The sequence below is a fragment of the Mauremys mutica genome, chromosome 6, assembly GCF_020497125.1.
Source record: "Mauremys mutica isolate MM-2020 ecotype Southern chromosome 6, ASM2049712v1, whole genome shotgun sequence".
NCBI classification, from domain to species: Eukaryota; Metazoa; Chordata; order Testudines; family Geoemydidae; genus Mauremys; species Mauremys mutica.
The window spans coordinates 74,733,142-74,758,087 of record NC_059077.1 but is presented as its reverse complement, the minus strand read 5'-3'; the positions used below and the strand labels follow the sequence as shown (position 1 = coordinate 74,758,087).

At 42.2% G+C, this 24,946-nt stretch overlaps 1 long non-coding RNA gene across 1 annotated transcript in view; it reads right to left on the bottom strand.

Annotated features, from left to right (window-relative positions):
- Window positions 1–1,152: 1,152 nt before the first annotated feature.
- The window catches only part of LOC123373256, a 44,293-nt gene continuing 20,499 nt past the window's right edge, over window positions 1,153–24,946 (bottom strand). The window contains exon 3 of the long non-coding RNA XR_006580630.1: window positions 1,153–1,581. This is a non-coding gene — a long non-coding RNA (uncharacterized LOC123373256). The remainder of the gene's footprint in view (window positions 1,582–24,946) is intronic.

The window sequence follows — 24,946 nt, the reverse complement described above, 5'->3', positions numbered from 1 at the left end:
TGGACATCAATCCTAGGCAAAACCCAGGCTGGTATGAGAGTCAATTAATAAAGAGTTAAAGGAGGGTAATGTAATTAATGCAAGTCAACATGGGTTTATGGAAAGTAGATCTTGCCAAATTAACTTGATATTTTTGATATTACAAGTTTGACTGATAAAGGTAATAGTGTTGATGTACTATACTTAGGGTTTTGTAAGGCATTTGACTTAGTCCTGCATGAAATTTTGATTAAAAAAACTGTAATGATATAAAATTAACATGGTACACCTTAAATGAATTAAAAAGTGGCTGTTAGGTCTTACAATGTAACTGTAAATGGGGAATTGTCATAAAACTTCTTTAGACAGAAGCATGTTATGATTTTGTTTTATATTAAGCCTTTTGTTTCCATTATCCTTATTATCTCTTAAATTTTGAAACTTTGATAATAAACTTATCCTTGATTTCACTATAGCTATATCTCAGTGCTGTGGTATTAAGCTTGGGGCTGATCCTGAGTTGAACCATATATGCTGGGGTATGCACTGATCTTCTGGGGACAGCAGACCTGGTATTTCTGTGAGTATTCAGTGGATTAGGGGCTGGATGCTATAGGGAAATGCTTCAAAGGGGCTCAGGGTGCACCTATTGTTAACCTGCAAGGCAAAGTAAAGGCTGGCATAGCCCAGAGGAGAGTGCTTGGCTGGCTAACAGACTGGTGGTGTTAGTGAGCTGACACCCAGTTAAGCCCAAGCAAGTCTTCCTCTCACGAGAGGTGGGGCGGTAACAAAGTGACTCACAGTCCTGGGCACCATGAGAACTGTTACTGTCTTCTCTCCCCCACACACAAAAAAGCAAGCTTTGGCAAACATTGAAGTACAAAAAACTTTAAAATAAAGAGACAATAAAGATGGGGAAACAATATAACCATGAAGATTTTTAAATACAACATGCAATTCAGCTACTGTAATAACCAATCCAAATTCAATACATTCAATGGAATAGATAAGGCTGCTGTAGCAGGAGCATTTTAAATGTACTGGAGAATTTTCTGGGAAGATTTTGAAGCTACCTTCCACTACCATGCACAAAGGGAAACAAACATTGTGGAATTAGGTCCTTCTGCATGGAAAGTGAGAGAAGAGAACTTATTCCCCTGGAAGGCCCTCCATAATATACCATGGGGTCAGAGCTCTGTGAGTCAGGAGGAGCTGAGGGAGGAGTGGTTGGGATGGAATAGGAAATGACTGAATCCCTACCACATCTTCTGAAATTTCCCTATGTAACATGATGACCACCTCATCACTATTATTTTATCCAAGGTCTTCCACCCATCAGCTTCCCTGAGAAAGTCTTCCAGGGTCTTCCCCCCAGTGGGGACTTCGTGGAAGCATGACTCCTCATATAGATGTTCTGCCATGTGGGATGGACTGCCTCAGGGGCGGTGAGAACTTGAGGCCTCACAGATCACAAAACTTCCAAATCTTGATGTTGAGCCCCCGGTCTGCCGACAGGATACACATAGGGGACCATCTGGAGGAAACCATGAGGTAGACCTTGCAGAGTTTCCTGGAAAGTATCATTTCCTTCTGCAAGTTTCTCTGCATAAGGAGACAATATGATCTGTTGTAATCACAGAAACACTTATCAAAGCAGCTCTGGGAAGATGGATGTGCATAGGAAGAAAAAACAATGAATTCTTCTGAAAGTGACTGTTAAATGTTTGTCCTTCTCCAGCTAGCTATATGATAATCATACTATGGTGTGTACCTGAAATGAAGACAGAAAATACAAGAGAGTCTATGGGTATGTCTACACTACCTGCCGGATCGGGGGGGTAGCAATCGGTTTATCGGGATTGATATATCGCGTCTCATCTAGACGCGATATATCAATCCCCGAACGTGCTCCTGTCGACTCCGGAACTCCACCAGAGCGAGCGGCGGTAGCGGAGTTGACAGGGGGAGCCACGGCCGTCGATCCCGCACCGTGAGGATGGGAGGTAAGTCGAAATAAGATACTTCGACTTCAGCTACGCTATTCACGTAGCTGAAGTTGCGTATCTTACATCGACCCCGCCCCCTAGTGTAGACCAGGCCTATGTGAACTATTGGTTAGCATGTAGGACAGGACATCAAGAGGCCTAGGTTCTGTTCCAAATTCTACATTTGTTCATCAGTTAATGTTCTCTCATGATTATTATACTGCTTACATTGTTGGGTGGGGAGACTGTGACAGCAGAAGCAACTAAGCTAATCATAATAACTTTGACAAATTATATGAGTGAAGGAAGGGTTTTCTCAGACATTTTCCTTACATGCAGTTTAAAGAAAGACTGTAGATACCGGATTAGTATCTGCTCTATAGATACCTCCAAGTAGCAGCCCAGATTTTTCAAGGGAGGTGAGTTAAAAACTTATTTATCTAAAGGTCAGTTTTGTTAACCCATTGTGTAGTGGTGGATCTTGGAGACAAGATGTTCTATGGCTTTGGAATCATGAATGGAAAAAACAGATTTGAATATTGCTCAGGGCATGATAACAGTAATTAAGGTCTAAGTTACTAATGATATTTTAGGTAGAATAACATAAGAAATGTGAAAAAAAATCAGGAACACGACGCTGTAGATCAGTACAGCTACAGTAGGAGTCATTATAATAATAAACTGCGACTTGCCCACCAGATACATTTCACATCAGTGTAATATAAAGGATCTAAGTCCTAAATAATAACCAAAATTGCCCAAGAGGCAACACTACATATTTTTAAAAAAATTTGTTTTGCTGTTTGCAAAGTTGTTCATGACATCATCATTACTTATCTGATGATAATGCACCATTTCCAGCATCATGTACAGTATAAATGTAACCATGTTTGTAGTCATCCTTTTTTAAGTTGGGAGTAATTATGTTTAATTTAGTCAAGTATCAGTGTTTATTCTTTTATGTAGAAACTGTCCGGTTTGGCCAATGTACGTGGCAGAGGGGCATTGCTGGAACATGATGGCACATATAACATTAGTAGATGTGCAGGTGAATGAGTCCCTGATGGTGTGGCTGATGTGGTTGGGTCCTCTGATGCTGTCACTAGAGTAGATATAGGGACAGAGTAGGCAACGAGGTTTGTTACAGGAATTGGTTCCTGGGTTAGTGTTTCTGTGGTATATAGTGGCTGGTGAGTATTTGCTTCAGGTTGGGGGACTGTCTGTAAGTGAGGACTAGGGTGACCAGACGTCCCAATTTTATCAGGACTGTCCCGATATTTGCTTCTTTGTCCCGCGTCTCGACCAATGTTATGTCGGGACACCTGGACGTGGTACCTGGAGGGAGAGTAGGGGGTTGGTCCGTGGGGCCTGGCGGCGGCTGTTCTCCCCACCTGGGCAGCGGGACTCGGGAGCAGCCGCTGCTGCAGCTCCCACTGCCACAGGGGGAGGAAGTGGCCAAGCACGTGGCGCTCGGCAGCTGCGGCTTTGGCGCCCGGGCCCGAACCCCCCGAGCCCAGGCCTGCTGGGGGGACCCAGCAGCGCGCACGCTGCGCCCAGCCCCTGGCCAGTCGCGTCTGGGATGGCTGCCCAGCTGGTGCAATCCCGGTGGAGGCATCGGCAGCCCAACCCCGTTCGTTCCCCTGTGGGACCCGAGCGGGATGGGGGGGTCTGGAGCTTGCTGCCCCCACTCCGGGGCCGCCCGCAGGATTGCACCATCTGGGCAGCCAGCCCAGACGCGACTGGCCAGGGGCTGGGCGCAGCGTGTGCACTGGGTCCCCACAGCAGACCCAGGCTTGGGGGGTTCATGGGCACCAGAGCCGCAGCTGCCGAGCTTGGCCAGCGGCCGCTTCCTCCCCCCGCGGCAGTGGGAGCTGCAGCAGCGGCTGCTCCCGAGTCCTGCTGCCCAGGTGAGGAGAATAGCCGCCGCCTGGCCCCGCAGGCAACCCCCTACTCTCCCTCCAGGTACCGCGCCCGAGTCCTGCCTGCTCGGGGCCAGGCCGGACTCACACTCACCACGGCCCCGCGCTCCCCTGAGTCTCCCGGGCCTCCCTCCAGCGCTTGCGGAGGGAGAAGGAATCGGGGGTGGGGGATTTTTTTTTTTTTTTGCTCTGCCGCCATTTTTTTCCCCTCTGCCCCCGTCCCGCAGCCCCGCGTCCTGATATTTGACCTGGGTGATCTGGTCACCCTAGCGAGGACTGGCCTGCCTCCCAATGTCTGTGAGAGAGAGGGATCATTTTCCAGGATAGGTTGTAGATCGTTGATGATGTGCTGGAGAGGTTTTAGCTGGGGGCTGTATATGATGGCCAGTGGTGTTCTGTTATTTTCCTTGTTGGGCCTGTCCTGTAGGTGACTTGTGGGTACCCGTCTCACTCTGTCAAAAGCCAGTAGGAGAACACTTCAATCTCCCAGGACATTCTATAACTGATTTAAAAGTAGCCATACTTGAACAAAAAGACTTCAGAAACAGACTTCAAAGAGAAACTGCAGAACTAAAATTCATTTGCAAATTAAACATCATTAATTTGGGCTTGAATACAGATTGGGAGTGGCTGGCTCACTACAAAAGCAACTGTCCCTCTCCTGGAATTGACACCTCCTCCTCAATTATTGGGAGTGGACTACATCCATCCTGATTCAATTGGCCCTGTCAACACTGGTTCTCCACTTGTGAGGTAACTCCCTTCTCTTCATGTGTCAGTATAATAATGCCTGCATCTGTAATTTTCACTCCATGCATCTGAAGAAGTGGGATTTTTACCCAAGAAAGCTTATGCAATAAATTGGTTAGTCTTTAAGGTGCCACCGGACTCCTTGTTGTGTTTATGTTTAATTTTATTCCTCTTTGCTAAAGTGAGACAGCATAAAGGAAATATGCAGTTCAGCAGCCATCCTTACAGGAGTTAAATGGTTCCAAGTGCTCGTATCACTTAAGTATGCTATACCAATCTGTAATCCAATGGCCATTTTCTAGATTACAAGTAATCCAAATGCCAAAGGAACCTAAGTCAATGTCCTCTTTTGTCCCAATAGGTCAATTATTTTTTTACATAAAGAATAAAGAAAACCACTAATTCTGTGGTGCATGCAAGCACTTTGAAATTCCTAGGATTGGGATCAACAAAGCTATTACCACTCTGCTGGAAAAGCAGAGATCAGTCCGTACCAGATTATGCAGTGGGGTTACTCAAAGAACAAAGGTAAGATCGAGACGCTTTCTTGTACTTGTCCTTACATGCTAAATATTATGTGCTTGAACCCACACTCTTTGAAACACTATATATAGTACATGCTCTCCATGTCAGACGTGCCAACGACTGAACAGTGAGTGTATAACTGATTTTTATGATGCACATTGAAGTCACAAGGATAAACACTAATGTGCACAAAAAACAAGCCTATAGGGCTAGCCACTGAGGCTAATGCATTCAGTTATGCCCATTTTTAACCCAGAATTCAGATATGAATGTCAATATCATCAGTAGAATGAAAGTTTTAAATTTGAGCCCCATCCACCCAGAAATTCAGGGCTCACAGCTGAGCAACAGAGTGGACTCCTCAGGGCTGTGTGAAAGTAGAATAAATTATATTGTAAAAATAAGAATGGATTAAAGAAATGTTGTATGTACCTTTAAGCAGAAATAAGAAATGTTGAAATACAGGTGCTAGGAAAAGAAACATTAGGCATAAACAATGGTGCTAATGGCAAAACATTAACAGAAGATGGGTAGTAGTTAGTAAGGGAATAAAATATGCATGCCTAACCCAGGTAAACTTATCTGATTCTGCTTCCTTTGTTATCTTGTTAAGTTTCTCATCCTTTTATCTGTATAAATAAGATAGTTTGTGTCTTGCATGGGGCTCACATTATCTGGGTGTTATTAGCAGAAGCGCTGGGCTAATAAAACAGAGTGGTCTGACAAACTGTGAGTCCTGAGTCTAACTTTGACAATTTGGAGGTTCCACCGAGATGGCAACCGTCTTCACTGGGGCTGTGTGATTCCTGACTGTTTTTGTAGGACGACCGTGGAAGCCGGCACCTGGGCATTTGGCCCGAGCGGTCCTCCACCAGAACGGAAAGGTGCACGACCACAGTGAAGTCTACGCCATTGAACCTGTTGGTTCCCACTCTGTTCTGGTAGGGATCCCGGGATCTGACATCAGGAATCTGGTCAGGTAATTATTTCTGTGTTTTGTCCGGACTGAGGACTGTTCTGTCTCTGTGTCTATCCGTCTTCCTGTGGAGTGTTTGAGTCTGGGTGCCATCTCCGTCCGGGGATCGGCCAACCAAGGGGTTCCTGTCCCTGCGGTCTGAGTGAGTGGAATCTGCACAATTGCAGCCGCACCACACTTTGGGTAAATCCCTGGGTGTGAAAGCAAGGGCAATTGAGGCAGTAGCCTGTGGGCTCCTTTTGTGTGTTGCACTGGGCATTGCTCTGACAAACCCGAATTTCCTTCTTGTGCGATTGGTGTGTGAAGTCCTCCTGTATGGGTAACCAGACGTCTAAGTAGGGACAGTTCCCTAAACGAACGCCGGCTCATTTTATGTATTTAGGATGGGTCCAGACTCCTGTAAGAAGGGTCCGGACTCCTGTAAATTTCTGGAAAAATGGTCTAGGCTAACTCAGGGGGATCCCAAAACTCAGTGGCCACTGTTAAAATCTTGGAACAAAGACCGAGTGGACATCTTAAAGGACAAACTCGGCCAACCTAAAACTAAATTGGCTAAAGAAGAGGTTAATTGTTTCATTCAGTGGTGGGAAGAGGCAAATCGTAGCTGGACAAAATCAAAAACTCGCCTCTCTCAAATATTCAAATAATAAGTTGAAAGCTTTATTAAAAGCCTCCTCTCCCACCACCAGACCGAGCGCTCCCCTTTACCCCGTTCTCAAAAAAACCCACCCCGGATCGATCCAACCCCCTTAATACTCCCATCTCATTGTAAAAAGGACAAAAAGCAGGATCGGGCCCAGAAAAGCAGGCAAGCAACAGATAAAAAAAAAACCTGAAAAACAGGTTGGAAGCCCTAAGGGCATAGTGTAAGGAGTAAGAAAAGCAGTAAGTGCAGGCATGAACCCCTGGAACAATACTTAAAATGGTGAAATCTGAGGTGATAAAGGTGTTATTTTGGGAGATAAACGAGTGATTTAAGGAAAGAGAGTGAAAAGTTAACTCTACAAGGGCTGGAGAGAATTAAGCAGTTAAACTTTGTGAAAATGTTAAAAAGGACCACGTTAAAGAGAGAGAATTCTTGGTTTCTTTGCAGCCATTCTGAAGGGAAAATGGGCCCTTTTCCAAAAGAATGCCTGTAAATAATCCAAATATATATAGAGCTATGTAAAAACAAAGCAGTGCAAAGGAATGTTAAGAAAAAGAAAATGTGTATGTATCTAGTTGTCTGTGAAAATATGTAAAGTTCTAAGAATCTAAACCAGCACATCTGGTTTGTAAAACTCCTGTTTTGTAGGTGTAAGATAAATTAGTTTTGTTTTTGTTTTTAATGCCACTAAAAATTCATTTGACTCTTAATTCAAAGTTGCAAAACCGACAGACCTTTTTGCAAGACACAGGTAATTAGTGTTGTTTGGCTTTGGGATTTAGCATTTAACCCTTAAGGGGTAACTTGATTCTTTATAAAATTTAAAATGTTTTTTAAATAAAAACCAAGTCATGGCTGCAATAGGGCAGTCAAAATCAGGAGAATAGGGAGAGATTCTGGAGTCTTTTTTGTTTGGTTGGTTGTTTTTGGTTTTTTTTGGTAACAATAGCAGATAAGAGCTGTAGTGAAAGAATTAAAAAAAAAATATTTTAACAGTGCCCCTCTGAAGCAACAGCAGAGGTGAGGTGCACAAAACAAAAAGAAGCAATGTTAAAAACACTGAGCCTTAAAATGGCTCTGTAATCAGACTGTCACTTTTGATAAGGGTACATGAAAACTCTGTAAGAAAAAAAAAACAGTTACATCGTATGTAAAAATTGATATGGCTAATGTTTAAAAAAAAAAAAAGATGTAATATAGAAGGAATGTGCTTTTTCCCTAGGACATGTGCAGTGTATATTGTAAAAAGGGGTAAAAGAAATACAAATGAAATATGCTACTGAATTAAAATCCTATTAGGGCTCCAAAAAGAGCCGCAATAGACTGTTTTCTTTTTCAGATCTCTGTGTGTTTTGTAAGCAGGAGTTGAAAGTGGAAAGAAATTAAAACTCTGGTGGAAGTTAATTGTGTCCCTTTTAAGACAAAGTCTCTGAGCTCTGCTAATGGCTTTGAATCCACAAGCCAAGCCTGTGTTAATGCAAATTACCTAACTGATAAAGGAAGGTAAAAACTGCCAGCACAGAAGAAATTGCCTAAATAAAAGACATGGTATAACAAGATCCCTTTAAGAGATTTGATGCTAAATGTTATTGTTAATATTAAACATTGAAATTTAATGTTAGTAAGTACCCCTGTAACAACGTATAGTGTGTATGATTTTTGAAAAAAACCTTGAAGGTAATATGGTAATAATGCTTCTCAGCTATTACCTGTGAATAAACTTAAAGCTTAACACAGCAGGAAAAACATTACAAACTTGGTCTGCTATATAAGAAGAAAAACTTTAGTTATTAAATTCATGAGGTGGTATACCTCAACAGTGGAATAATTTCCCCATAACTCTTGAAAAGTAGAACCCATTAAAACCTGGCCTGCCTATAGAACAAAAAAACCACAGGAAAATATGGGGGTAATTCCTCTGTTTTGCCTGCAATCAGCAAGGGTATTTGTAAAAGAAAGGAATATTTTAAGCAACAATCAATGCCACCCTGAAAGGGGTAGAAAAATGTTATTTTTGTCTTTCAGAAAATCAGAAAAAGCTAATACCAGCTACAGAACAACCTATTACAAAAACAAATAAGTTAAAAAAAAAAAAAAACATACTGCAATAGCTATGAAATGTACTAAAATGCAGATATTTAGAACATAAGATGTTTTGGGTAATATCAGAAAATATTAAGGTTTTGATGCATCTGTTAAATCAAAGGAAAAGATTGTTTAATACCTATCAATATAACTGGATGCAGTATGTCTCCAGTACGGTAAGACAAAATTTGTTAAGTGAAGAAATTGTTGTTAAAATTGCACACCAACAGGCTCTGGAAGCAAAAAAAATGAAAAGTTAGCCCACTCCACAGATTGCACCTGGGATCCTTCTGGCTACCTCAAACCTCAAGCCAGTGGGCTGGGGAGGAAGGGAAACTATTGGACACTAGAGGTTGTACCAAGTGAACTCCTCAAAAGTGGGTATGCTTATCCATGCCTGTTGCTCCAAAGCCCTGTAGTAAAGGCATCTCACTAGGATCCTGTATGTGGGATACAATTAATAATTAGGCCAAAGTATTGTATAACGGGCAATGTGTGTGTTAATTCTTGGAAAGAAGTGTTTTAAAAGAATAAAAGTGTTAGCAACCCACCAGTAGACAAATGTACATGTAATGTAAGTACTGTGTTTACCAATAATCACATTTACTATTTGCCACAACCAAAAAGTCTCAGCTTACTGTAAGCACTGATTTAGCTGAGTTCTCTATCAGTCTTGGCATTAAATGGCAAACAGTTACCCATTATCTGTTTAAAAAGGTAACATAGTTCCTAAAAACAAACAAACAAAACAATGTGGGAAACAGAACCATTCATATTATCTGGATGGTCTCCCACAACTACTGGCATACTAATGTTACTACCCCTAATTGTTTTTGGTTTTAAATTGTATGTGTTTAATTAAAATGTTTAAAATATGCTGGTAAATAAAACAAATGTATGCAAAGCTAAAGCCACAGGCCCAAATCACCTCCCAGTATTTTACTACATAAGAAGTGACACTGGCGATTGATAATCTTAGTGTCAAAAGGGGGATATGTAGGAGCTGGACTTTATAATGTATAATTTGATTTCATCCTACCAGCCACCCTTTTTGAATAGCAGAAAGAAATGACCCTCTGGGACTATAAGATTCTGTTTTCCCATATGCATTACAAATTGGGCCCTCTCTAACTCTTTGTTTTAAGATTTAGGTAGTAAGAGACAGGATTCTCTATTGTGTCTATGTTAAGTAAATTAGAGAAACATTTGAAGGCCTGGGTCTCAATGTAAATTGTCTTGGTTAATTGTAAAACTTAGCAAGGTTTAATTTGCAATGCCTTTTTGCTCAATATAAAATACTACTGTTTGTATTCTCAATCTGTTTGTGTGAATGAGGAATGAATGCATCAGGAAAAGATAAGGTGTGAAGGCCATTGTTATAGCCAGAGTCAAGAAAAGAAGCAAAAAGACTTAAAGAGTATCAAAGAATCATCAGGCACTGCTTACTACCCAAACTGCTGTTAAACTGTCTGGCATCCGCAGCATGAATACATGCTTTGCCGTGTAAGAATGCACCACCCCAGCGAACCAATCATCACCTCAGGACCACGCAGAGTCAATTTTGACTCCAGAAGATGACGTAGAGGAACAGCCTGCAATACCTTACAATCTACGTTCTCGTAAGGGTTGCCAGAAGCAGACGACTACCTAAAGCAAGGCCCAAGAAAAAGCAGTAGTGAGCCTAGCGCCTGCTGCCTGGTGGACATAAAACTGACTACAGTTCCCTCAGTTGAGGTTGTCAGAACCAGAAGGGCCCTGCCTCCAACATGTGGTGCCTGTTCCTCGGCTGTTGGTGTCTGAAGGTCGGGGGAGTCCACAATGACAATTCTTTTATCCAGCAGCAAGTGTGGATAGCTCAGACCCTTAATATTTCTAAATGCTGGGTCTGCAGCCACATCCCAGCCCACTGTCAAACTGATGTTCCTGTCCTGGCTATCCCACTCAATTCCCCAGACTTCACTGGAGGACCTCGTCCGTTTAATACAATATGGAACAGTAATGACACCTGGGAAGAGACTATTGGCAGTTCCTTTAACCCACTTGGGGGAGTAATACACCGGGCAAAAAGGCTCCTGAGGTTAAAAGAAGTAGTTAAAATAATGGCAAATAAAACTGGAGAAAGTTTTAAGAGCCCTGGCCAAAGAAACAGGGGCGGTCCGACAGGTGGCCCTCCAAAAACGTCAGGCATTGTACATAGTGCTGGCGGCCAAAGGAGGGACCTGTGCTCTCATTTTAAAAAAAAACAATGTTGTGTGTTTATACCTGACGATACCAATAAGGTAATAGATCACGCTAGCCACTTAGAACAAATCGCATATATTCCCCATAAAAAGCCAAGTTCTTTATGGAAGTGGCTAAGTATTCTGTGGTATAGGAAACTGGTTGTTTCAGGAAGCCCTAACTATCCTGTTTGAAATCCTAATAATTTTTGTATGTTTTCAGTTAGTCTCCTGTTGTACCCAAAATTGTGTAAGGCATGCTACTCAGGTAACTGCCCCAGAACAGAGTGCTAATACAATAATTTTAAATATTGCTAATGAACAAAGAGATAAAAAAAAAACAGTTAATATGTAAAACCCAGTAAAATTTTGGTCATGGCGTAAGCTTGACCAAAAGGAGGGATTGTGAAAGTAGAATAAATTATATTGTAAAAATAAGAATGGATTAAAGAAATGTTGTATGTACCTTTAAGCAGAAATAAGAAATGTTGAAATACAGGTGCTAGGAAAAGAAACATTAGGCATAAACAATGGTGCTAATGGCAAAACATTAACAGAAGATGGGTAGTAGTTAGTAAGGGAATAAAATATGCATGCCTAACCCAGGTAAACTTATCTGATTCTGCTTCCTTTGTTATCTTGTTAAGTTTCTCATCCTTTTATCTGTATAAATAAGATAGTTTGTGTCTTGCATGGGGCTCACATTATCTGGGTGTTATTAGCAGAAGCGCTGGGCTAATAAAACAGAGTGGTCTGACAAACTGTGAGTCCTGAGTCTAACTTTGACAGCTGACACTCAAGTTTCTTCATAGAAAGATTTATCCTTTAGTTATTTTCTACCTTGACTGTGCACACAATTTCTTATGCACAAGATAAGCCTGCAATATGTACATTCCAGTGAATAATAAAAACAATGGGCTGAATTCTGTGCAGTGCCTCTCAGGAAGTACAGCAGATTCAGCACAGGAAAGAGGAGACAAAGATGGTTTTAAAAGCTTTGTAGAAAAAGCTGGATCAAACCAAGTCTCTGGATCAGATTCTCATTTACATTAAGGTCCTTTTCATGCTCTAGCAGCACATAGTCAGAAATTAACTTTATACCAATATTAGGACCATTAAGACCTGTAAATGAGAATCACATCCTCTAGTCTGTACTCCCAGGTTTCTGTCTCTGAATCAGCATCTCTTTTCTGCTAACAGCCCCCTCCCGCCCCACTGCCCTCTCTCTCTCTCCTATGTGTTCTGCCCAGATTGTCTCCCACCTGTAGCATTTTATTGCAGCGGGTAAGTGCCACAGCTCAACTATTGAAAGTACCAGAAGTGCCATAATACACCATTCTGGCTCCCCAAAAAAGTGCTAGAATGGCATCTTGGAGTATTCTGGCAGGACTTGAGCATGGCTTTACTGTCATCTTCTCCAATCCTCCTTCCTCCCCTCTAGATTCTGCCTTTCTTCTAGATCCCTTTTTTCATTTCCAGGCCTCCTGAAACCATCCCCATCCCACCTTATCAGTGCCCAAGTCCTTTTCATCATAATGCCAAAATTTACCCCAGGTCAGCAAGAGGAACTAGTAAACTTCAAAAGTCTCAGTTCAAGCTATGGAAGAAATTAATGGCAACACGTTTATTTTCATAGAAAATACTGAGAGCAGAAAAGCTGGTGCAACAAATACCAATTTCCTTGTTTGCATGAACAATTGGGCTTCTTTTGATGGCTTTTACTAAAATATTAAAAATAGCCATGACTTATAATAGCATGATTCCACTGAACTGAAGTAGCTGGTGCCAGTGACTGTCTGAGACAGGATACTGAACTAAAATGACATTGGATCTGATCCAGTATGGCACTAGCTAACCAGTCAAACAGCAAGGACAGTGATCAGCAAATATAAGTACCAACCACAAAAGTATTGACCAATGTCACAAAGCTTAGGAAATACTCCAAAGAAGGCAAGGTCATAACAAGCCATTCAAGCTGTGACCTGCCATTCTGACTTAAACCGCTGTAAAGTATAATCAGTTGCTATACAGATTCTTTCAGTTCAGGTATTCATATACATCCTCTTCCTCTCACCCAAAGAAAACATTTGCCCAGAAGTCTACTGAATTAAATGTCGATTGCCCTCTCACATAATCAACAGTCAGATCCTGCAGTGTCTACGCAAGCAAAACTCCCATTGAAAAACCAATCAATCAGGCTCAAAGTAACTGAAATGTCAGATTCCCTCCTTCTTTTCTTCTTCTCACTCATTTTGGTTTAGAATAGTTACATTTTATCACAAGGACCTGGATTCTCATCTACTTAAACCAGTTTTACACTTGTGAGTCTCCATTATCTTCAACGGAATTATTTCTGATTTACACCAGTGGAAGAAAGAAGAACCAGATCTTGGATTCCTTTCTTCTTCTTCTTTCTATTACAGTAGTACCTAGGCCCTTTACAAGACAGAGGGTATGTCTACACTTCAAGCTGGGGGTATAATTCTCAGCTCGAGGAGACACAAACACAGGTCTGAGTAGTAAGAAAAACACTCTGTGCCATGGAGATTTTACAATCTAAATAGACAATACAGCCAAAGAGGTGGAAACAAAGAGTTAAGTGACTTACCCAAGATGACAAATCAGATCAGTGGCATATCCAAGAATAGAACCTGGTCTCCCAAGTCCCATTCCAGTAGCCTCTCCATTGGACAACAGCCTCTTCTTTTTCTTTTATTTTTTTTTGGGGGGGGGTGTGTGGCTACAGTGGATTATGTCTAGGATTCTCCCCTCCCCCCAGCTCTTTTAAAATGGGATGGCCTGGAAGCCTCCTTCTTCTTTTAATACAAAGGATTTTTCAGTTCACTGGAATACATGCTAAGAAAAAAATCCGTAACAGCAATGTAAAAAAAAAAAAAAAAAGCTTGTTAGCCATTACACACCCACCCAGCCTATAAGGCATTCAAATGAGTTCAATCAAGTCAATTTGCATAAAGTGCACACAATAAGGCCATGTAATTTGCACATTTTATTGTAAAGTAAAAGCACTTCTCATGTCAGCATTCAAAGCTTTTAAAAGCAAAGTTCTGTGCACAGTGAGTATTTCATAGGAAAGGCTGCAGGATAGATAGTATTCATAAAATACATTTTACCTAAATTGGTACTGTCTTTAGTAATAAAATCGTCTGGAATGGATGTTGACAAGTGGAAATTATATTAAAAACCCTGCATGAATTCAACATATTCATGGCCATGTTACTGTCATTTCTATTTCTTATTATATTTTAGCAACCTAAATAAAGTGTATTTTGTCCCAAATTGAAATTTACAGTATTGAATCCTATCCTGCAGATTTTACACCTGTGAAACTCTCATTGATTTCAAAGGGAATTTCACTTGAGAAAGACTGTGGGATCAGGCCTATTATTTACATGACTATAAATGCCAAAGTGTAAGCCTCAATTTTCCATGCAAAAATATTTTCCATGCAAAAATACACTAATTTCATGTTCCTAGGCAGCTGTTGGAACCATTATTTCTAAGCTCAAGATCTATTTACATTTTTAAAAGAATACTTCAAATACATCACCCTATATTGTGGGGCAGGTCCACAGCAGCTATAACTTGTCATGGCTCCACTGAAGTCAAAAGACCTATGACGATTTACACCAGCTGAGGATCTGCCCCTGTGGCTAACATTTATATGTGCATGCACAGACAGCAATTGAACTATACACATTTTCCATTCTGTAAAAAAAAAGAAAAATCTCATGTAGATCCCTGTGCAGGAATATAAGATTTGAAAATATTTCTGAGGAAGGATCAAAATTTCCTCATATTTGTGCTCGTCATGGTGTGTGTGTGTTTGTGTGTGTGTGTGTATGTATACAAATTAAAAGATTACTGAAGTTGCAAAGGCAAGCTCTCAAATATGAGGAAATGCCAGGATTAAAGTTGCCTGGGGCTGTGGAGATTATTATCTTCATTATACAGACAGGAAACAGTATTTATTGTGGACATAGGATACATGACAGTAATTAGGACCTCTGCTGGGGTGTTGTTTGGAACTCTTTCCTTCCAAAGAATTTCAGAATTTCAGTCAAGGCTATGCCTGAGAACACTAAATACTGAACTATGTCAGTCTGTTTATAAACTCCTCCAGGCTATTTTTGACAGGTCATTCAGCTGTGCTGACCAACAAAAGTTATGTACATTTTTAAGACATCACAACTATTTGGCAATATTTTATCAAGGAGCGTTGTCTGATCAGATTGAACTATTAACATCTAGCCTGTTTAGTTTGTTTTGCTTTGACTTGTGTCATTTTTAAGAAAGAGTTTGAAGAGCCCTGCGTGGACATCACAGCAGGGAAATGAGAGCCAGGAAGCACTGATATATCTTCCTAACTCGGCCTTTTACTCATTATGCAACTTCAGGCAAGTCACTACAATTCCCCATGCCATAATTCCCTCATCTGTAAAATGGAGATAATAGCTATCCACCGTTGTAAAGCACTTGGAGCTTTTCTTAATAAAGACACTACCTAAGTGTGAATAATTATCATTCAGATAGCTATGCTTACCTTGGGATGAAACTTCCAGCAAAGGTATGAAACAATCTCGCCCCTGCCCTTTCAAATGTATACTACATCTACAAACACAAATATATTGGAAGTCTTCTCCTGCTCCCAGGAAAGTCAATGGCAAGACTCCCATTCACTTATATACATGGGATTGATATGGGAGTGGGATCAGGACAATCCTTTAAGAAACATGGGCCTGATCCTGGACTTTATTATAGCAATGCCAAGTAGCCATAATGTCATTTTAACCTACCAGTGGAGGATTACCCCAATGTGAAGGACTCCACAACATGGCATTGTGTTACCATAGCAGTTCCTATATGACTCTGTCCTCTAGACCCTAGCATAGGTGGCCTTTCCAGGGAAAGAGGGGGCCCAGTTTTGCCAAAATTCAGGATGGCCAGGACAAGACTTAAAAAGGGACTGTCCTGGCCAAAACGGGATGTCTGATCACCCTAGTGGGATGTCTCTATGCTCCAGTGATCTTCAGCTATTGGAAAGCCCCTTGGGAACCAGGCTCACCCATTTGTCCTGAAGTTATCACCCAGGCATAAATCTCATAGAAACCAGCTCCTTGCCAGACCCAGAATCAGAAGGGGAATGAAGGTGGTGTTAAAAGCCCTACATCTGCCCCACACATTTGAATTGGACTGAGCACTGCTCAGATGCTGACCCAGGGAAGGGCTTATAGCACAGAACTTTGCTGAGAAGCTGCCCTGACAGCAGACGTCCTTGTGGAGTGGTACATTTATTATGGAAGCCAAACAGGAAAATAATTAAATTTTATAGAAGCCAACTTTGCTTTACAAAGCTATAGGGGAAAGTGATTCTATGTCAGTGGCTGCAGCTCATAAATGAAGATATACTGTATTCTACAAAATGAAACTACCAGGGAAAGGACAACGTATTCAATATGAATACAGCTGCTTTTTATTTTGAATATAATCCAGTCAAACATAACATAGTGCAGGAGGAAAAGAAAGTAAAATCCTGCTGTCAGTGTCCACTTGCTTTTCTCCCTCTTTCTGTCCAGTGGGTAAGAATAGCCACCTTTGATGGCTCTGATAGGAGTTACTGTGTTCCCTCCATTCCCCACTTCACGTAATGATCTTCAGCCTGGCTGTCAAACACAATTATTTCTCTGGGTAACAATATGAAAGGCAGCTGCTGCGAGCGTGGAGGTCAGGCAAAGCAGGCCACGGATGCTACGGCACCTGCCTCTTGCACGTGAAAATAGAACAAATTACAACATTTGTCGCCAAGGAACTGAGCAGCAGCACCATGTGGATGGCCTCACAAGTCACAAGCACCATTTGAATCATGTGCACAGTTATATCTTTTCAAATCTAGAGCAGGGAACAGATGTTTCATCAAAAGACACATTTTAAATAAAGATAATTATTCAGTAAGAAGCTTAATTACATAGGATTATTCAGGTCCACTTAATTGCTTGACAGTTGGAGCACCTCCCATGTATTTTTTACAGAGGCACCCATCTCTTATTGGGTTACCAAACTCTGATAGCTTCAGGACAAATGTAGTCACTTAGTAATTCAGCCAACATCAATTCCTGATATCTGGCTAGAAGGGGGAAATGTAAGTAATCGTAGCAAGCAATAAAATACTGTCTTATTCCTATAGGCATTGTATTCTGTTCCATAAAATATTAATAGCCTGGACTACTAAAATGGAAACAAAACTAAGGGCTATCATGGAATTATAATTCAGCATTAGGCATATTTGAAACATTTCAGATCAATTAAACAGTACAGTATCCTCTGATTAGGCTGACCAAATGTCATACAAACCTAGGAATCTCCTATTTTCAGGAAATCTGTCCTGGGTCTCCTAGTTAGGTTTGCAACAGTTGGTAGCCTTTTTCACCTCCCCGAGCTGTTAAAATACTCATACCTTCCTCACTCACAACCAAACCTCTCTCCAAATACCCCTCAAAACTGTCCTGTCTTTGCATTTTGAAAATCTAGCCACCCCACTTCTGATTACATGACTGTGATTCAACTATGTTAAATCATTAGAAATATATTTTATTTTTTTCCTCTTTACAGATTTCAACAGTTAAATCCAAGTATGGAAAAATCAGGATATTCTTTCCTCACATATCTAAATCAACTTATTGCAGGGTACCAGCAAACCTAACTGCAAATTTTGTAGCTATGGGATATAAAAGTGATATTAAAAACCTGACGGTTAAAATATTCTATCCTACAGTCCATCAAATAAGCACTATACTATATGTAAGTGACAAGCCACTGCAGATTTTTATTTGAATAGAGTAGCTAAGAGTGATTTCATTGTGTATTACCGAAAAAAAAATTGCCATGGAATTAACTTCACAAGAAGTTAAGTTTGTCACTTTAAAAAAATCCTTAGTTCAGACTAAGCTGCTAAATGTAACTTAAAGCTGGGGAAAGATGATTAATCTATAATGGCTCCATTCACATTCACAAAGTTGGGGTCATTTTAAACTATTGCTACATTTTGGAAAGCTGCCCAGAAAACTTTTGGTGTGAAAAATCTACAGAAGGCCTTTGTGCTACAATAACTACAGTATTTAAAAGGTAAATAATGTGCAGGTGCAGGCCTTCCCATATGCAAATTATAGTATATTGTGTAGACTGTAAAGCCTTCCCACAACCTTGCTCTAATGATCAATTTAAACTAGATTGTTTGAGTATTAATACTCAAACAACAACAACAACAAAATAAAATTTTAAAAATCCTGTTTTGCTACTATCAGGAGGTAACAAAGAGAGAGCCTGCTTACATAGCAGAAACCAAGGATATAGCTCTTATATTAGTTTTATTTAATACAGAGCAACCATTTAATTTTTGTAAACCTAGATCCGCACTAAGTACACCTTACCAAGAAAACTATTAAGACTTATATTATGTTCCACATGAATGGTTACAAGGTACTCTAAATGCTTCCCCTTTGCAGCTTGCAAGCAATTTAGAGAGGCCTTCAGCTAAGCATATGTCCAAGTTCTATACAAGTTATCATATACTATGGTGACACTATGACTGATCACATTCACGCGCTGCTTCTCTCTGTAAATGGGCTTTCTTATAATGGAAATGTTTAGTTCCAAGCAGCATATATGTTACACATGTTATTAATGGCTGAAACAGATGCTTCCTTCCAGTGAAAGGGGTTTGTTTTTACATAAAGCAAATCCTCTTATAAATCTGAATCTTTTATTTGGTTGCATTTCACTATGAGGAATAATGATAAAAAAGCCCTTCCTACTCTGCCTTATTCTAGAGGCATTTGCATTTTTAATTTGTGTTACATACAAACAAATTTATATACATAGGCACCCATTTTATTACCCATTTTATATGACTCCATTTGTTTCTATTGTAAATTGCAGAGTTTCTTAATCACTGCTAAGCGTAAAATACCCTGTCACTAAATTATTCCTACAATAAAATACACGATGTGGTCTACAAATGATGGCGATTAATTTCATGACAGAAATGTTGCATTTATGTTGTGGTTTATGTTCAATTAACACTTGGCTGCATTAATGCAGAGCTTCAGCTTAGTGTTGAACCAGATATTAAATAAAAATGAAGTACCCTAAAAAGAAATGATTGCCTGCGCTAAACAGAATAAGAACCAATTTTTGGGAGGGGGTTGCCTCCACAGTATCACCTGAGATACTCATGAGGAATTCCAAATGGGAGCATCATGTTTCTGAAAGGAAAATAATTGATTGTTTTACCTTTTCATGCATTTTTTGTGAAAATAATTGTGTCTCTATGCACATGATAGAACAATAGTTCTAAAGCTGGAGCAGCTGCAGCTCATGACAACCAGATTATTAGCAGAGGGAAGACATCTCTAAAAATAAGTCACTCATTTATTTCATTAAATACAAACAAGCCTAGTTTCAGAGATAAGCAGCACATGGGAAGTGGAAACAATGGTTATAATCCTTTTTGATGCAAAACATGTAACAACAATCATTAGATTTACTAGATGCCATTTTTCTAGATGTGTAAAGCTAGCTATGAGAAAAATTTACTAGAAAAGATGGTTTAAACTGATATGCTGAATCAGCTTATTCTGTTCATAGCGAAGTTCTGTATGAAGATATTGCTTATATGTTTTGAATGCAAGTGCTTCAGAAGTTAAAACTAATTTGACTGAAAAATATTTGATTGCATGGTAGATCTCACGTCTGATTTTCTGGTGTCTCAACCTGTTTCCTTAGCCCTTAAATAAATATCTGAACAGTTATTCTATGGCTATAAAATATTTGAACCTGAAAGTAGGTTAGCATCATTAAACAAATCAAGGACTACAGTGCTATTGAAATCTACTTAAAGTCAGGAGACAGAATTATGAATTAAAATGTTTCTTTTTTTCAGACCATAGAGCTGTGCAAATTTACAAATAACCCCTCATAGACTGTTTGGCAAACCTCTGGAAAAGCTCTGTGGGCCACCAAATCTCATCATGTGAATTTTTCATTAGAAAATGTATGTTTGTAGAGGAACTTAGAGTCCGGCTCGTGAAAAAAACCCAAAACTTTGTAAGCCACAGTACTGAATAAAGCTATATAAATTTCCTCTGATATTTACATTTCATGTGGATTACATTTGCTTAATCATATTGGCCAACAGCATCCCCTAACACAGGAAGACCCACGGGAAGGAGGCTTTGGAGGCGGAAAGCTTCACAACACTCCCATGTCATTCCATTGAGGGGAAAAGGGAGAGGCAGGGTTTACTCCCTCATAGGAACAGTTGCAGGTGGATCCCACAGGAAGCAAGGGCCATCTGTGTAAAGTCCCCATGGCGCTGTTTCCCCTAGTTTTAGCAGCATAAATCCATTGTATTATCTTTTTGGGAATTTCCACAGGAATGGGCCTGGGAGGTGTAGGAGAGACAATATAAATCCTTCCACCAGCACCGACCATGGCCCATGCACTTTTCCTCCTATTCCAAACTAGTTGAATATTCTCTGCAGGGTTTTGGGGGTGAGGGGAGAGAAGGGCATATTGGAGGTGTCTGACCCTTTCCCCTCCTTCATGCAGGAAAGAGCAGATGTGACCAAACGGTCTTTCCATGTCCAGATAGGGGTGGGGAAATTCTTCCCATTAAAACTTGTGTTTGTGCACTATGAAGATGTTTTTTGGAGGAGGGATTTGCTGACCGTTTCCCTCCAGTCTTCATTAGCTATGTGGTTTGTCAGTCAATACTGTTGTAGACATAGGCGGCAGGTTTGTATAATTTTTGGTGGGGCCCAAAATGGTGGTGCCCCCCCGCTCCCGCCCTGTAAGCCGATATAAAATGAAGCTACAACGCATCAGTGCCACAAGATTACAAGGGTCAATTAAAAGTGGAAAGTCAGAAGCAGCACTTGCCTACTTCAATATACAGTATTATATTTTGTTGCACCTGTTGTGATGAAGTGGGACTGTTCTTAATATTTTCTCTGAATACTGTGTGGGTGCCTCAGTTTCCCCTGCAAGATGCCAACTGAAGGTGTTGGGGACAAAGATCAGGTGGCCTCCTTGTCCGGAAGAGACACAGAGGCCAGAGGAGGGAGTGTCAGTTTGGAGCTGGCTAGGGAAATGGGGAGAGACCCAGAACTTGGTTCTGGGCTCCCCACCCCCCAAGATGGACCTGACAGAGGGGTTCTGTTTTCTGTACCTACAAGCTCTGTTTAAACTGTGTTCCCGTCATCTAATAAACCTTCTGTTTTACTGTCTGGCTGAGAGTCACATCTGACTGCGGAGTTGGGGTGCAGGGACCTCTGGTTGCCCCAGGACCAGCCTGGGCAGACTCGCTGTGGAAAGTGCATGATGTGGAAGGGCATGCTGAATGCTCCGAGGTCAGACCCAGGAAGGTGTAAGCTTCTTGCCCTGGAGACAGTCTGCTCCGAGAGAGGAGGCTCCCCCAGAGTCCTGACTGGCTTTGTATGGAGTTGTTCCAAAGCATCACAGCATCCCCTTCCACACCGTGCACTTCCCAGAAGTCCGCACAGGCACTGACACTCCCTCCTCCGGCCTTTGTCTCTTTTCCAGGCATTAGGAGGCCACCCGATCTCTCTGTTCTCCAACACCTTCAGTTGGCACCTTGCAGGAGAAACTGATTTGGGAGAAATGAAGTAAAAGCTGCCCAAACCGAGCTTGAGCACACCTGAATTTTGAGGTGTTCAAATCTGGAAGGCAGGTGCTGGGGGTGGGAGAGGGCTGTGGGCTCCATGTGGGAGCATGGCAGCAACTGCCTGGAGCTGCACGGAGCCAGACACGCTAGTCTGAGTGGCACAGTAAGCAGTTTGGGGGTTGGAGAAGGGGTAGGGAGTTCCGGGGGGCAGTCAAGGGACAAGGAACAGGGGGGGTTGGATGGGGCAGAGGTTCGGAGGGGCAGTCAGGGGACAGGCAGCAATTGGATAGGCATGGGAGTCCAGGAGGTTTATCAGGGGACAGGTAGAGGGGTTCTGGGGGGATGTTGGGTGGGGTCTCAGGAGGGGGCAGTTGGGGACAAGGAGAAGGGAGGCTTAGATAGGGGCTGGGGTCCCAAGGGGCAGGGGTCTCAGGAGGGGGTAATCGGGGGACAAGGACCAGTGGTGCTTAGATAGGGGGTGGAGGTCCTAGGGGGCAGTTGGGGCAAGGGTCTGGGGAGGGGGCAATCAGCGGCCAGGGGCTGGGATTCAAAGGGCTGCTGGCAGCTGCGGGGAGTCCTGAGCCCTTTAAATCCCAGCCGCCTCCCCGGCTGGGATACAAAGGGCTCTGGGCTCCCTGCCCCTGGGTCAGTGCAGAGCCCTCTGACTCCCGGCCGCGGCTGAGATTTAAAGGGCGCTGGGCTCCCCGCGCTTGCAGGCAGCCCAGAGCCTCTGACTCCCCGCTGCGGCTGAGATTTAAAGGGCGCTGGGCTCCCCGCGCTTGCAGGCAGCCCAGAGCCCTCTGACTCCCGGCCGCGGCTGGGATTTAAAAGGCTCTGGGCTCCCCGCGCTTGCAGGCAGCCCAGAGCCCTCTGACTCCCGGTCGCGGCTGGGATTTAAAAGGCTCTGGGCTCCCCGCGCTTGCAGGCAGCCCAGAGCACTCTGATTCCCGGCCGCGGCTGGGATTGAAAGGGCTCTGGGCTCCCCGCGGTTCCAGGCAGCCCAGAGCCCTCTGACTCCCGGCCGCGGCTGGGATTTAAAAGGCTCTGGGCTCCCCGCGCTTGCAGGCAGCCCAGAGCCCTCTGACTCCCGGCCGCGGCTGGGATTTAAAAGGCTCTGGGCTCCCCTCCGCAGGGGGCAGCCCAGAGCCTCTGACTCCCTGCCGTGGCTGGGATTTAAAAGGCTCTGGGCTCCCCGCGCTTGCAGGCAGCCCAGAGCCCTCTGATTCCCGGCCGCGGCTGGGATTTAAAGGGCTCTGGGCTCCCCGCGGTTCCGGGCAGCCCAGAGCCCTCTGATTCCCAGCCACAGCTGGGATTTAAAAGGCTCTGGGCTCCCCGCGGCTGCGGGCAGCGCAGAGCCCTCTGACTCCCGGCCACGGCTGGGATTTAAAAGGGGCGAAACCTAGCTCCAACTATTGGTGGAGCAGAGCCCCTGACTGTAAATATTCCTGGGGCTAAAGCCCCAGGAGCCCATATAAGTCGGCGCCCATGGTTGTAGATAATTAAATCAAAACATGTTCGGTCTTGCAGCAACTGCATTCTATAGACTTCAGAACATTTGGAGGTCGGCCATCTTGCAAATGAAAACCAAGGTAGAGATCTACAGGTCGAACGTCCGCTCTGTGTTGCTTTATGCAGCGGAAACATGGAGGACCAACAAGAAGATAGAAAGTTGGCTTCGGGGTTTTGAAGGAAGGTGTCTTAGGCGAATTCTTAACATACATTGGCCGCAGCGTATCACCAATGTTGAAGTGAGCTGATTAACGGGCATTAACAACATAGTGGATGAAGCCAAACAACGAAGATGGAGATGGTTGGGGCATGTGTTGAGAATGGGTGCTGATAGACACCCTCATATTGCCCTACGATGGACACCACAAGGAAGAAGGAGGAGAGGTAGACCATTGGGGACGTGGCGAAGGACCATTGAAGAGGAAATGAAAGGCATGGGAATGAAGTGGGATGAAATTTGCTGCCTCGCTCAAGAACGAAATGAATGGAGGAGAATGGTTGATGCCTTATGCTCCACTGGGAGTGAATAAGAGGAAGAAGAAGAATTCTTTATTAACCCCACCTTTGTATAGTCAAGGAACATGCACTAGCACAAAGATGAAAACTATTAAAACTACTAAAACGTACACTCTTATGTTAATATTCAACTGAAAAATAAGTGCTGTATTTTCACTCAGTATCGAGCTGGAAATCAGATTTCAGCCGCAGCTTACTATGAATATTAATATTACTCATGTCTGTTTTCAGTCCTTACCTAATCCATTGGTCAGTGTACATTGGACAACACTTTCTGTGTCTGAGAGCACATTACATCCCCCATTCATGGAATTTGGCTCTTTTATTCATGCTTTCAGCTCTAGCAGTCCGTAATTCAATCTCCCCTGGGTCAGCCAAGATGCTGGCCATCACATTTACACAGGCAAATCTCCCATAGAAGATCAGCTCTAGGGCTTAAAGTGGGTACAACATCTAGCACAATGGGGCCCAGAGCCCTTCTACCACAATCCAAATGATAGTAATACATATACAGTGATTGGAATATATGAAGTCCCATGTGGAAGGATTATTAATAATTAGCTATTTATAAACCACCATATATTCTCAGATGAAAGACCAATTATGGACTATGCTGATTATTATTATTACATTGACATTTTCTTCTGCAGTGTGATGAAGGCTGATTCCATTTCTCTGGGCCCTGTTCTCGGGGCCACATTCTCCACAGCATGACACCAATTTTATGCCAGTATAATTTCAAAAGAATTGTATCTGAGACTCCAAACCTTTTCTTAGTTTGCAGTATGATAGGCTTAATTTGTCACTCACATAGTATATTACCAATCTAAATTAGCAGTAACTCAATGGCTTACGCCAACGTAAAACTGTTGTGAGAATTAGGCCCCATGTGTTTGAAAGATGTTTAAATTACTTTTACTGGCAAAAACTTTGCCCTTTTACCTAAGACATAAATTAGTCTAGTTTATGAAAACAAATCCCTTTTATTGCTACATATACATCCTGTTATAGAGTACATATTTTACTGATAATTTACTGTATAGTATATATTTGTGTGATTTATAGTGTATATTATACTGCTGTACATCATAGTTTATTGCTATTATATTGTTTTTAAGAACAAGCACTGAATCAGGAT